The following is a 12,422-nucleotide window of genomic DNA, read 5'->3' as shown; positions in this document are numbered from 1 at the left end:
CCTTGTTGCCTTGCATCAGTCTTCGTTTTTATTCTCCTTACACCAATTCCCATTTCCCAGTCTTTATTTTTCACTTATGTATGAAATACACATGAAAATATATGAAATATTTTTTAGAATGAACCCATTTAAAATGAATCACCATTAGTCCTTAGCATTAAGACAAAGGGAACGGGAGTAAAGAGCTGATGGTGTTACAAGTTTAGGAGACATTGAAATTCGTGTTCAAAGTCAGCCGGGGATCTCTTGGATTGTTAAAGTTGGGATATTTTTGGAAACCAATCTTTAGGAACTCAATAGCCTGACGTGCACGTTTGAGAATAGCTCAGACTGCAGTGCAAGCCTCCTCATTTTGCGCAATATGATTAATCATAATCTATTCTTTCTGCTCAATCTCTTCACACCAAAGCTTGTGGAGATAAGTTACAAACTCATTTGATAACTGCTATCATTCTACATCTGACTTCCATTCCTGCACACGCCCACTAATCCATGAACACTGGCATCACTGGAGATCTCTGCACAATTTCCAGCAGGTTTTCCAGAGGAAAAGTAATTTACTTGTGAAATCACTGAAATTGTCTCATTTCCTCAGAGGAAAAAAGATGATAATTACTATTTGTGTCCCACAACTGCCCTGTGTTTTGGTGGAGAACAGACTTGAGACAGAGCCACAGGCAGGGGCAATAATAGACTGTTATCATGACCATGACAGAAGAGAAGGCTAAGTGGAGACCTCATAGCAGCCTTTCAGTATCTGAAGGGGGCCTATAGGGATGCTGGGGATGGACTCTTCATTAGGGACTGTAGTGATAGGACAAGAGGTGACGGGTTCAAACTTAAACAGGGGAAGTTTAGATTGGATATAAGGAAGAAGTTCTTTACTGTAAGGGTGGTGAGGCACTGGAATGGGTTGCCCAGGGAAGCTGTGAATGTTCCATCCCTGGTGGTGTTCAAGGCCAGGCTGGACGGAGACTTGGGTGCCATGGTTTAGTGTGAGCTGTCCCTGCAAGGGGTTGGAACTGGATGATCTTAAGGTCCCTTCCAACCCAAACCATTCTGTGATTCTATGACAGAAGGTAAGGACACAATGAAAGTTCCACACTGGAACAGCTGTTTAACCCTCAGGTACCAAACCTGGAAGGTACCTTATTGTCCACTGGGTACTTGCTTCAGTACCGAGGGGGTAATAAAGTGTCTGAAATTGAGTCCATTTTATGCCAGAGGAGCAACTGATCCTGAATCCTTCTAATGTTCTGTTTCTCACTCTATCCAATCCAGTCACTAACAGAGCCCATTGTTACAAATGGATACAGCAATTATCCCTCATCCACCTTAAGAATTTCTGTGTTTCTCAGAAAAAGATCTCTATACATCACTGGGGAATGCAGTAAATGCATACAAATGTTCAGAGATGCGCAGCCTTTCACTGGCACACATTAAAGCTACCTTATGTGGTTATAAGCATCTAAAGGCTGCCTTCAACTATGTGCAGTATCGCCCAGATTCCTTCTAGTGTGATCTCAGTTACTTGCAAAATTCCTCTTCTGGGAAGGCCATATTTTCTTTTCTTTTCTTTTCTTTTCTTTTCTTTTCTTTTCTTTTCTTTTCTTTTCTTTTCTTTTCTTTTCTTTTCTTTTCTTTTCTTTTCTTTTCTTTTCTTTTCTTTTCTTTTCTTTTCTTTTCATTTTATTTCATTTCATTTCATTTCATTTCATTTCATTATTTCTATTATTTTATTTTAATTATTATGTTAACTCTTTCCCACAGGAGCATCAGCCCCTGCAATAGGTGCATGGAAATGCAGCTCCGGCCCCGCAGCTCAGACCCCGCTGCCCAGCTCCCTCTGCCCAGGCGCCGCTCCCCGTGGCGCCAGCAGGCGGCGCTCTGCCCCCGCAGATGCGTCCCTGCGGCGGGCCCAGGCGGCGGCCCTGAGGTGAGGGGTCGGGGTGTGCTGGAGCGGTGTCTGCCGCCATTAACGGTCTGGAGAGGGGCTTTTAGAAGCTTACAACGGGCTCTCCGCCCTCCCTCCTGCGTGTCAAGCATTACGCTTGGGATGCTCCTTCACATCTGTCCGCCTATCCCTCACGGGAGCGGTGCCTGTCGGCTCATCCTCTGGCCTGCTGTGCAGCCCCTGCTCTCCTCACCTCAGCCTGCCCCGCCATGGTGAGTGCTGCCTCAGGTCACAGCACTTCTTTCCTCGCCTTCATTTGCTGTTCTGGCACCAGCAGTGAGACTTTGATGGTGTTTGGAACGGTGAGGAGACTCAGCACAGCACGGAATAGAACATGCAACCTAAAAACTCCTTTATCCAAGTGAAGGCCAGCTAGCACCTGGTGTTGCCAGGGGGTTGCTCTCATTTATAGTTATAGGACACTCACTTCCTCGTTATATCCACTGTGGTGAAAGGGTGAAGATTCTGTGACACTCAGTATTGTATATGGATGGATTCCTGTTGCTTTGGGGCTTTTTGCAGCTATTAGGCTTCTGTGTGCACCCTGATGCATCAAAGAGAAGTCAAATAATGAATCCTCAAAGGCTGCAATTTTGAGGTGTCAGATAAAGGGTTTTAAGGAGAGAAGATGGGGCAGATTGCATAAAATCCACTTGTATTCTGCTGAGAAACAGGTCAAGAACAATTTCAGGTGAAGGAATCCTGCCTCTCAAGTTGGGACTGTATGAAATAAAGTCGATCTGTTGATCCCTCCTGAAGCCCCTCACGAAATCTAGTCTGACCCTTCAAACAGCACTCTTCAAATAGCTCCTGATACAACAGAGACTCAGCCCCCAGTGTCAGTCTTTACCCACCCCTTTCCTTCTGCAAACAACTCTTAAATATCTGAGCAGTTTTACTGACCTCAATAAATGCTTGTGGGCAGGAAAAGGTGATCCCAGAGACTGCCAATAGGAGGCCATTAAGATTGATGTTTTGTTTCCACAGCCGCTGTCATCTGGGAGGACCTCTAAGGTCCCACAGTCTAAAGGCAAACTTGAGTCTGGTGGTGTTCAGCTGGGTGACTGGGCCTGAGAGAAAAAGCAGGGGAAGAACAGGAGTTTCCTTCCTATATACCATGGGAAGGGCTGAGCAGCACTCAGCAGGGCAGCTCCCATGCAGTCAGGTGGGATGGTGATGGAGAAAAGCAAGGTGAGAGGGAGAAGATGCAGAGCTATTGTTCTGCGTCCTACTCTGTACCAGCTGGCAGAGCTTGCTGGTTGTGTGGGTGAGAAGAAGAATAAGCTCTACCCCAGGAAAGATTTTAGGAGCAGGTACAATTCTTTTCATACCAAAATGCTCTGATTGCTTTCTTGTGAGTCCTGAGTGGCAAATCTATCTCTTAACATGAGTCAATGGATTTTCACAAAGCTGAATAAGCTCCATTCTCTTTTATAAGAGGATTTTTTCCAGCAGCTAGGCAAAAAAACCCACAACGAACCAACCAAAACAAAATATTCACATGCTAGGCCTGAAATCAAGCAGGCACCTGGTAAATCATTTCCGAGTGGCTCTCTCCAACAGCTCCTTACCCAGAAGATACTCCAGGTATGCAGCTCCCACATGCGACAGAAACCCTCTTATGGTAGACAACGGGATAGCAGAGCAGCATGTACACAGTGACAGGGTGAGGGCTGTGCTCTGGGACATCTGGCTGGGGAGCATCACAGCTGCTGTGCAACTGCAAATTCTCTCAGGCATTTTAGAGTGAATCAGGCTCCAGAGTTGAGGTGTCCAGTGCATCCTAGCCACGTTCCTTCCTCCTAGACACAGAACCTTGTAGCATTTGTTACTTGCCCAGTTTCCTGGTGCTTACTCTCAAAGCCTCCACAGAACTTCCCTTTGTTAGTCTGTTTCTAGCATTGCCCCCTCATTTTGGATTTCCTACTGTACGTTACACAGATTAGCAGAAGGAAGGTGGAGCAGAAGGTGAGAAAACAGGCTGCTGGCTCACAGTTATTTGTGAAAGAGGAAGCCTAAGCTCAGCTGGAGAGCAACGATTCCTGTACAGGGATAGCAGTTGAACACTGATGCTTCAGAAACCTCAGATTAGTTTTAGTTCTGTTCTGAGAACAGGAATCCTGTGGTGCAGGTAGAGACTCTGGAGATGTTGGACCACCCACACCTGGCACACACATTTACAATGAAGAAATTTTGACCAGTGCTAAATAAAGCTGGATTCTGTTCTCAGTTACAGCATTATTAAGCTCTTTCCATGTCAAGTGCCACACGGATGGGTCAATTTGCAGATTGCCATGGACATCCTAATGTTCATGTAGTCACCTTGAGACAAGCTGTCATAAATAGCTAAGCTGCCCTGGGAGCGCCGCCAAAATGCATTGTAGTGATGGCTGCAGAGATGCCTGCTAAAAGCAAACAGCACATCTGCAGCCCTCTGAGTTACCCTGCAAATGGAGTGTGAAATCCTGGCCCACTGCTCCACACTGTAACTTTTTGTCTTCCTGATAATGATTAAGAGAAGTTTTGCTTGATTTGATGGTGGGTGGAAAGAAGGGTGTGAAAAATAACAAAACCTCCTCTGGAGGTTTCAGTTGACCTTCAGGAAACGCCAAGGGAAGGTTGTGTGGTCTGCACACAAAGGATTCAACTGGCTTTGTTTGTTCTAAAACCTGGCGCTGAATTTAGAAGCCCAGGGATGCATGATGTGGAATTACCATAAGTAAAATGTCCCAAGCAGTTGTTAAATATTTAAAAGGCAATCTGAAGCCTTTTCAGCTGTGGCTGAAAGGAATGAAGGGGAGAAGATCCTACTGCAGCCCTTGGGAAGAAATGCTGTGTTAACAACCCACAAGGTTGGAACTGATCTGTGGTTCTGTGTTAATTTACTGGGAATTATTCTTTCTGTGTTTTCATTCTTATTATTAATGATTACATTTCAGACTTTCAGAGCACCTTCCATCTCAGAGTGGTTCAAATAATTAAGCCTCCTGGTCACAGAACAATTACCACTGCAATGCCTTAGAAGGTGGGTAAGTATCACCCCATTTTACCACTCACATGGAAAGGGATGTGATGATTTGTGTTGGCTTGCATTAGTGGCAGACTTTATTCAAACAGTGTGTCCAAACACTTTCTGTTTGCCTTGTTCTGTCTGTTCAGTGTATTCATTTCATATATGAACTGCAAATCAGAAAAGATACTTACACTTAGTAGATATAAACCTTTATAATAATTAACACTTGTGCTTTGTGGTTAGTATAAAAAAATAACCAAGTTCCATTGAACTTCTACCATTGCCATGCCCAGGCCTTGGGGATGATTTAGCTGCTACAGAGCACATTCAAATCCCAGCAAAGTCACATCTTTCAACTTCCTAAGTTCCTGATCCTAAAATGAAAGCAGCAGTTTTATCCTACGTGTTGTGTGCAGTATCAGCAGGATAAGTTCTGAACAAATGATTGAAGAGTGGGTTTCTGGCAGGTGTATGTGACATTGAAGGAGGTATTTTCTATATTAGAAATTAATTTAATCCTGAATTTTGTTTATTTTAAAATTATATTTACTAAAATAATTTCACAAGTTCCCACTTGATGATCTTATGGACCTTTCCAACCCTAACTATTCTATGATTTTATGATTTTATTAATGTTGTTGTTTCACTCCCCCATCCCTCAACTGAATACAGTATGAAGAAAGCTGCTGAAGGATCAGGATTTCCTAAATGCTCTGGATGTAAGTGGGGAATGCAAAGACATGTATCACTCTGGGTATTTGTACTAGATGATTTTACATGCATTTCATTATTGGTACTTCTGTAAGCACTGTTCAATTACAAAGTAAATCAGATGTGAATTGCAAATGGTGTCTACAAATACAGCAATGTTTATTTAGGAGCCATTCAGCATCACACTTTGCATGAGACTAAGCATTGCTTATTGATAACTTACAATGGAAATTTATTACACTGTACAGTACTTTTATAACACAGACTGTCAGGTAAAGCCAAAATGTATTGACTCAGATAGGCTGTGTGAGCAGTGAAGGGTTGTGCACGCTGTTGTGCTAGTTTCCACAAGGTAAAAGACTCAGAAAATCAAAGGCATGACACGGCCACATGAACTTTGTTACACAATCTTGAAGGTTTTGAGGTCATGGCTTTCATCTTGCTTAGTGCCACCTGTGTGAGAAAATCCAGGCCAAAATGGGAACTGGATCCATCTGGATGCTCATGAGAAAAAGAATCAAAACACAAAATTTTAGCAGAGTGCTTGTGCTGAACAAACTCAAAAGCATAACAAAGTCTGCTTTCCAAAGCAAGAGTGAAATGCAGGTGGTTAAGGAATCCTTCTTAGAGCAGAAGAAAAGGTTATTCCCAATTTTTACTTCTAAATGAAAAGAGTGTCTGTCTTCTCCAGCTGAAATATACAGATGGAGGCTAGGGAAAAGTTGCAAATAGGGAAGGGAGGAAGTAAAGGCTTTTGACTGATGGTCTCAGATCCAAGTTAGCTGGCAGATCAGCCACAGAAGTTGCTTTTCTGGAGAGAGAATCACTTCCTGAGGCAAGGCTATCATCAGGTAGCCTCTGCTCACGTTCTTGTAGTGATATGCCACTTCATCCTCCTGAGCAGTGCAGTACTGTTGGCCTTACGTTCAGATGGAAGCTGGAAGGCTTTGGTCCTGTGGAAGGAAATGATTGAAAACAGAGTAAGAAAGAGAAGTCCTTCTCTGGCATCAGTGAGTGCTTTGTGACTACGCCTCTCCCACTGTTGTGCTGAATTTAAAAGGACCTACAAGAAATCTGGGGAGGGATTTTACAAGGGCATGTAAGTGATAGGACAAGGGGAAATGGCTTTAAACTGACAGTGGGGAGATTTAGATCATATATAAGGAAGTTCTTCCTTGTGAGTGTGCTGAGGCACTGGTACAGGATGCCCAAAGAAGCTGTGGCTGCCCCATCCCTGGCAGTGCTCAAGACCAGATTGGACAGGGTTTGGAGCATCCTGCTCTAGTGGAAGGCATCCCTGCCCATGACAGGGGGTTGGAGCTGTATGAGCTTTAAGGTCCTTTCCAACCCAAACCAGTCTGGGATTCTGTGATTCTATGAATTTCAAATAATACCATGATCTTTGGCAATCAAAAATAAATAATTATTCTAGGGACACACTTATTTTTAACATTGATCAGAAAAATTTATAAGCTCTCACACAGCTTCCAACATTGCAGTTGAGTCCCAGTTGGTACCAGGCCTTTGCTTCTGTAGTAGGTAAGTCTCTCAAGCCCCAAAGGTGATGTGCAAGCTGATCTTAAACTGATGCTTTAAACTGAGACAGCAGCATTGCGTCACTGTGGCACAGTGCTCACAAGCATGGAATTCCCATCTGTCCTGCTAGGAGCGTGTAATTAGATGAGCAGATCACATTTCTTAATGTATTAATCTCCAGATACATCTGCAGGTAAAGAAGGTAGGTAATTGCAAGTAATTAACCATCAAGTAGGAAAGTAATAAATCTTAGCAGGCTGCACTACTCCAGGTTTCCTGCACGACCTCTCAGGTGAGCAAGAGACAGGGTACATAACAAAATGGCTCTGAAGTCTTCTGGGTTCTGGACCACACTCCTAGAGCTATTGAGGTATTTTACTCCACTCAGGCACCATTAGGAGTTGGAGGGACTTAAGAATAGGGAAGGAACAGTGAAAATCCTGAGAGTAAATTAATGTGAATTTCAGTTATGTCTTCTTCCTGGCTTCAAAGACAGAAGTAAAACTGAGAGTCAGCTCTGAAATTCTACTAAACCCCTGCACTTTTGTCTTTTTGAACTTTACTTCTGAAGCCAAATTTCTCTGCCTCTTTACAATGCTTGTCTTTCAGCTCTGACCAGAGAGCTGTAGAGCTAAGCTGGTAATCATCTCAGGGTCTTCTTGTGGATAAGAAATGACAGTTAATCACTTTCAGGTTCAGGTACTTGGCAAAGATGTAATACAGGCTACTTTTGCTTTGAAAAGCCTCACTCCAGAACTGGTGAATAACAGCAAACCGGTATGCTTGTATGTAGATCTGAGGGACGAGAGGGTGAGCATGGGTCTGCTCTGTGGTTACACATCATTTAATGTCAGTTGTATCTCTAAACAAGAGCTTCTCAAAAAAAAAAAGTAGTATGTGATTTTTTGAGGGCAGACAGACAAAGCTGTGGTGTGTGCAACTTCGTTACTTCTATTGTCTATGTTGTATTATTGTAATGTATAGATTGTATTATATTAATCCATTCTTCTCTCACTAAGTCAGGCTCCTCCTTAGACTTTTCATCTCTGGAAACAAATGCAATAGGTGTCCATTATGTTTATGTATGAAAATAAACTCCACATACATCGCGGCTTAAGACTAACTTGTAACTGCTTCTGTCTACAAAACTGTGGACTAGCTCAAATTAAAGTGTCTCTTTAGAGAGCAGAAAACAATACTTCCCTCCCCAAGAATCAAGAGACGGCAATCACAAAACCAGACATGCTTTCTTATTTATTGTATCTAAAACCCCTATGAGTAACTAACCTACTCATACCCTCTGTCACTTACTGGTTGCATAAAACTATTCATGTTTTAAAAGGAAATGAGCGCTCAGGATAATAACTGAGCTGTGTTTGAGCAGAGAAGGCACTCCCTCTCTTTTAGATCTGGAAAAACCCTTACACTTTCCAGCTTCAGTGACGGTGAGGTAATAACCCAGCCAGAATATATTGTATTGGCACATTCCTGAGGGGAAGAACAAAAACCCACTGATCTTTCCTCTAATGAGTAATTCTACTGCCAAGCACAGGTATGTAAGGTAATACTTGTTTTAAGGAAATGTATTCCCACTTTCTGAGCTTGCATTATCTCCAGTCACTGTAGTGAGCTGTTTAACCCAGCAATCAAGCAAGTGTGGCCAGACTCATTCATTTCTATTTATTAAAGTCTGGGAGACTTTCAGAGGCCAAGATATATTCTGGTCTGAGAAGAGGCCATTCTGCAGGCTGGATGCAGAGGCATGGCTGGGGAAAGGTTACATTTTTCACCTCTCTTTGGTGACAACAACCAGGTCCAAAGCAGAGTCTGTTAATGCAGAAGAGATCAGAGCTGGAATATTCACAGACACAACAAAATAATCACTGCCACTCTGTGTAGCAGGCAACTGAGTGCTGCTGTGCTCAGTAAGGAAAGGGAAGGAAGATGAAGTACTGTGGTATAGACCTATTTGCAGGCTTCTACTTCCAAATATAGAACTTACAGAACTTTGCATGCTTGTACTTCCAAATGATGTAAACTAGTGCAAAAAGGATCCATTTCCTGCAAAATAATTAATTTTAAGTTATCTTAACCGTTCTTGATAGCTGCTCTGAGTGCTGCATTTTCCAATGCAAAGAAGGAGACTGCAGAAAACCACTTCCATTTATTTTATATCCAAGAAAATAAATCTTAACGTGGGAAGTATGTACCTTTTCATGTGTTTACTGGGCTTGGGAACTAGCAATACAGCAACTCAGGGAAACAAAGAACAAATCTATACACTCTTCAGAAACTGATTAGTATTAGCTTTCAAGCCTGGCAATCAGAACTGCTAGATTATTTCCATGGATGAATAGCACCTTCCAGTTCTATCTTAACTTTGGTTGCTTCATTTTCAGCCAGTCAGAGAGCCCACCACTGCATGATGGGTGCCCACTATGGGTTTGAGAGTCAATGGGCTGAAGCAAGTGTTGGATTCACAAATTACTTAAGTCCCATGGCTTTTCCTCACCCTGAAGAGATATTTTGCCTTCAGACCCACACTGGTATCTCTGTATGGTACAGCAGAAGATAAGTGTGAGGACATGCCTTGGTATAAGTCAGCATGAGATTGGGCATTTCTGTATCATATTGGTCAAAGGTTTATCTTCAGGAGGAAATTGCTCAGAATAGCTGCCTCACATGCTAAAGTGAACTTAGCAACTTGTATACTTGTTAATGAGCACTAACAGCAAATCAGACTACACCGGAGGGATTAGAACCATCAGACATCTCCACAGCCCCGCAGCAGAGCAAAGAAGGGCCAGCCAGAAATGTGGGCTCCCTCAGCTGGAAAACACAAAGCATCTTTCAGAGTTTCCACGCAAACTTACCTTGGTCACCCGTGGTTCACACCTGTGTACAGCTGCATGCATTGTACCAAAACGTTGACTTCTCAGGGCACATGGTTAATATACAGCTTTTTAAAGCAGCTGTTTAATAAGCCATGAACCCTCCCAAGCAACCTGCCACCCATGCCATGTTTATTCATGCAGCGTGACAGTTCACAGGCCCTGCCAAGGGCAGCCACGGGCTTCACCATTCCATGTCCCATTCCCAGTCTCTAAGTGGGTGTTTGTGGACTGAATGTCCTGGTCACACCACCAAAAGCTCCACAGAAACGAATCAATATTTGCTCTCTTTACCCTGCTACTCCACCATGAAGTCAAAGAGCTCAGTCTGAAACACTCCCAGGCTTCGAGCTCCCTCTGCAGTATTTTGTAAGGAATCATCTCACCTCAAGAAACCTCCAAATTCTTTGGATAGGAGCTGGATCATTCATAGCACTACATTTTCTAGGAAACTTCCACTGAAATCTGAGCTGCTCTAATAAATCATTTCTATTACGTTTTATTCTGATGTGGAGCAGTTAGGATCTGCTGACCTTGGCAAATGCCTTCTTTCCTAAAGCCCCATGAACTGCTTTCAAAGGAAATAACTGGAGGAAAGCACATTGTTAGGGTACCTTCATCTGTGAATGGGTCAAAGTAGCATTAACGGGTCAGATTCCCACATAATAAACGGGGCTACTGAATCACTAGGCCACACATTAGGATTGAGTTTAAAAGCATTTAAGCAATGACTTATATCTTAATAAAATGATGATCTGTATCTTTTATTTCTATTTTTGTTACTAATTTAGACACCTTTAGAATTACACTTGTGTGGAATTGCTTTCACACCTCCTCATACTTCAGTGCTGAATCTGGCTGCTAAGTTCATATGAACCTATTAAAATCTCAGTTGGTGTTGCTTTCAACTGTATCTCAAGGGATAGAGAATAAAGCTATAAATGGCACTGATTAGACTTCCTTGTCTCTGAGTTGGGTGGCTGCCATCACCAGGCACAACTATGCGCAATGTGATTTGGCTCCTCCTGTTTTGTACAGTCACCTTCCCTGGCAAAATGTAAATGAGATTTTATTCAACTGGATTTTATACTTCTTAGATCATTACTAAGGCTTACGTCTGCTTTATAAATTAAGCCCCACACTGCAAATTCTCCTTGGCATTGCACTACCCTTGCAATTAATGTTCTTTCCCTCAGCTTAAAGTATATTCAGAGCTGCAGAGAGAAAATACATCTCTTAAAACAGGCACATCTTACCCCAGCACACATTCTTACTGCTAATTTCTTTCACTATTTATTTTACCATGAGACCCTGCAATAGGTTAATTTCCTCACTTGGAGTATTGTGTGCAGTTCTGGTGTCCTCAACATGAAAAGGACATGGAACTGTTGGAACAAGTCCAGAGGAGGCCACGAGGATGATCAGGGGACTGGAGCACCTCCTGTATGAAGACAGGCTGAGAAACTTGGGGCTGTTCAGCCTGGAGAAGAGAAGGCTGCGTGGCGACCTCATAGCAGCCTTCCAGTATCTGAAGGGGGCCTATAGGGATGCTGGGGAGGGACTCTTCATTAGGGACTGTAGTGACAGGACAAGGGGTAATGGGTTCAAACTTAAACAGGGGAAGTTTAGATTGGATATAAGGAAGAAGTTCTTTACTGTGAGGGTGGTGAGGCACTGGAATGGGTTGCCCAGGGAGGTTGTGAATGCTCCATCCCTGGCAGTGTTCAAGACCAGGTTGGACAGAGCCTTGGGTGGCATGATTTAGTGTGAGGTGTCCCTGCCCATGGCAGGGGGGTTGGAACTGGATGATCTGAAGGTCCTTTCCAACCCTAACTATTCTATGATTCTAATTTGCAGCATTTAGGGACTAAAAAAAGGTCTCTCTTCTAAACAGGTTTAATATTTTACCTGAGAGACTGAGAGTAATAAGTATGTTGGCTGCTTTTCAAGGTTGGCATTAGGTACACCCTGTTGCCTTTCCTGCATAAGCAACATCAGGGAGGGGGGGAAAGGAGGCTGCTGGAAGCCCCAAATTTATTGTGAATTTTAGGATTATCCAGTTAAAAATCAAAGAAAATATTGCTAATGTTTATCATAGCAAAGGAAATGATTTTAAGGGAATGCATACTTGGAGGAGACGTTGCAGCCCAATGTTCATATAACCTGGGAGGAATATATGGGAAACAAATCTTGTATTCTATATGAAATACACATTTTCTTACTTCATGCCCACTGCTGAGGATGCACAGATGGACTCCATGAGCATAGCCAGCTCCATACATTGGCTCCCTTGGTCTTGTGCCTATGGGAGTTAAGA

At 43.0% G+C, this 12,422-nt stretch overlaps 1 protein-coding gene across 1 annotated transcript in view; it reads left to right on the top strand.

The window, feature by feature from the left end:
- The first annotated feature begins 2,150 nt into the window (after positions 1–2,150).
- Positions 2,151–12,422, top strand: part of PPFIA1 (PTPRF interacting protein alpha 1) — a 97,457-nt gene continuing 87,185 nt past the window's right edge. Inside the window, exon 1 of the mRNA XM_061462142.1 lies at positions 2,151–2,166. The gene's annotated coding sequence lies outside the window, so the exon portion shown is untranslated. The remainder of the gene's footprint in view (positions 2,167–12,422) is intronic.

Source organism: Pezoporus flaviventris, unplaced genomic scaffold (genome assembly GCF_033815535.1).
Source record: "Pezoporus flaviventris isolate CSIRO_AGI_PZ_B2104156 unplaced genomic scaffold, CSIRO_AGI_Pfla_v1 ptg000035l, whole genome shotgun sequence".
NCBI classification, from domain to species: Eukaryota; Metazoa; Chordata; class Aves; order Psittaciformes; family Psittacidae; genus Pezoporus; species Pezoporus flaviventris.
This window is presented reverse-complemented; position numbering and strand designations above follow the sequence as displayed.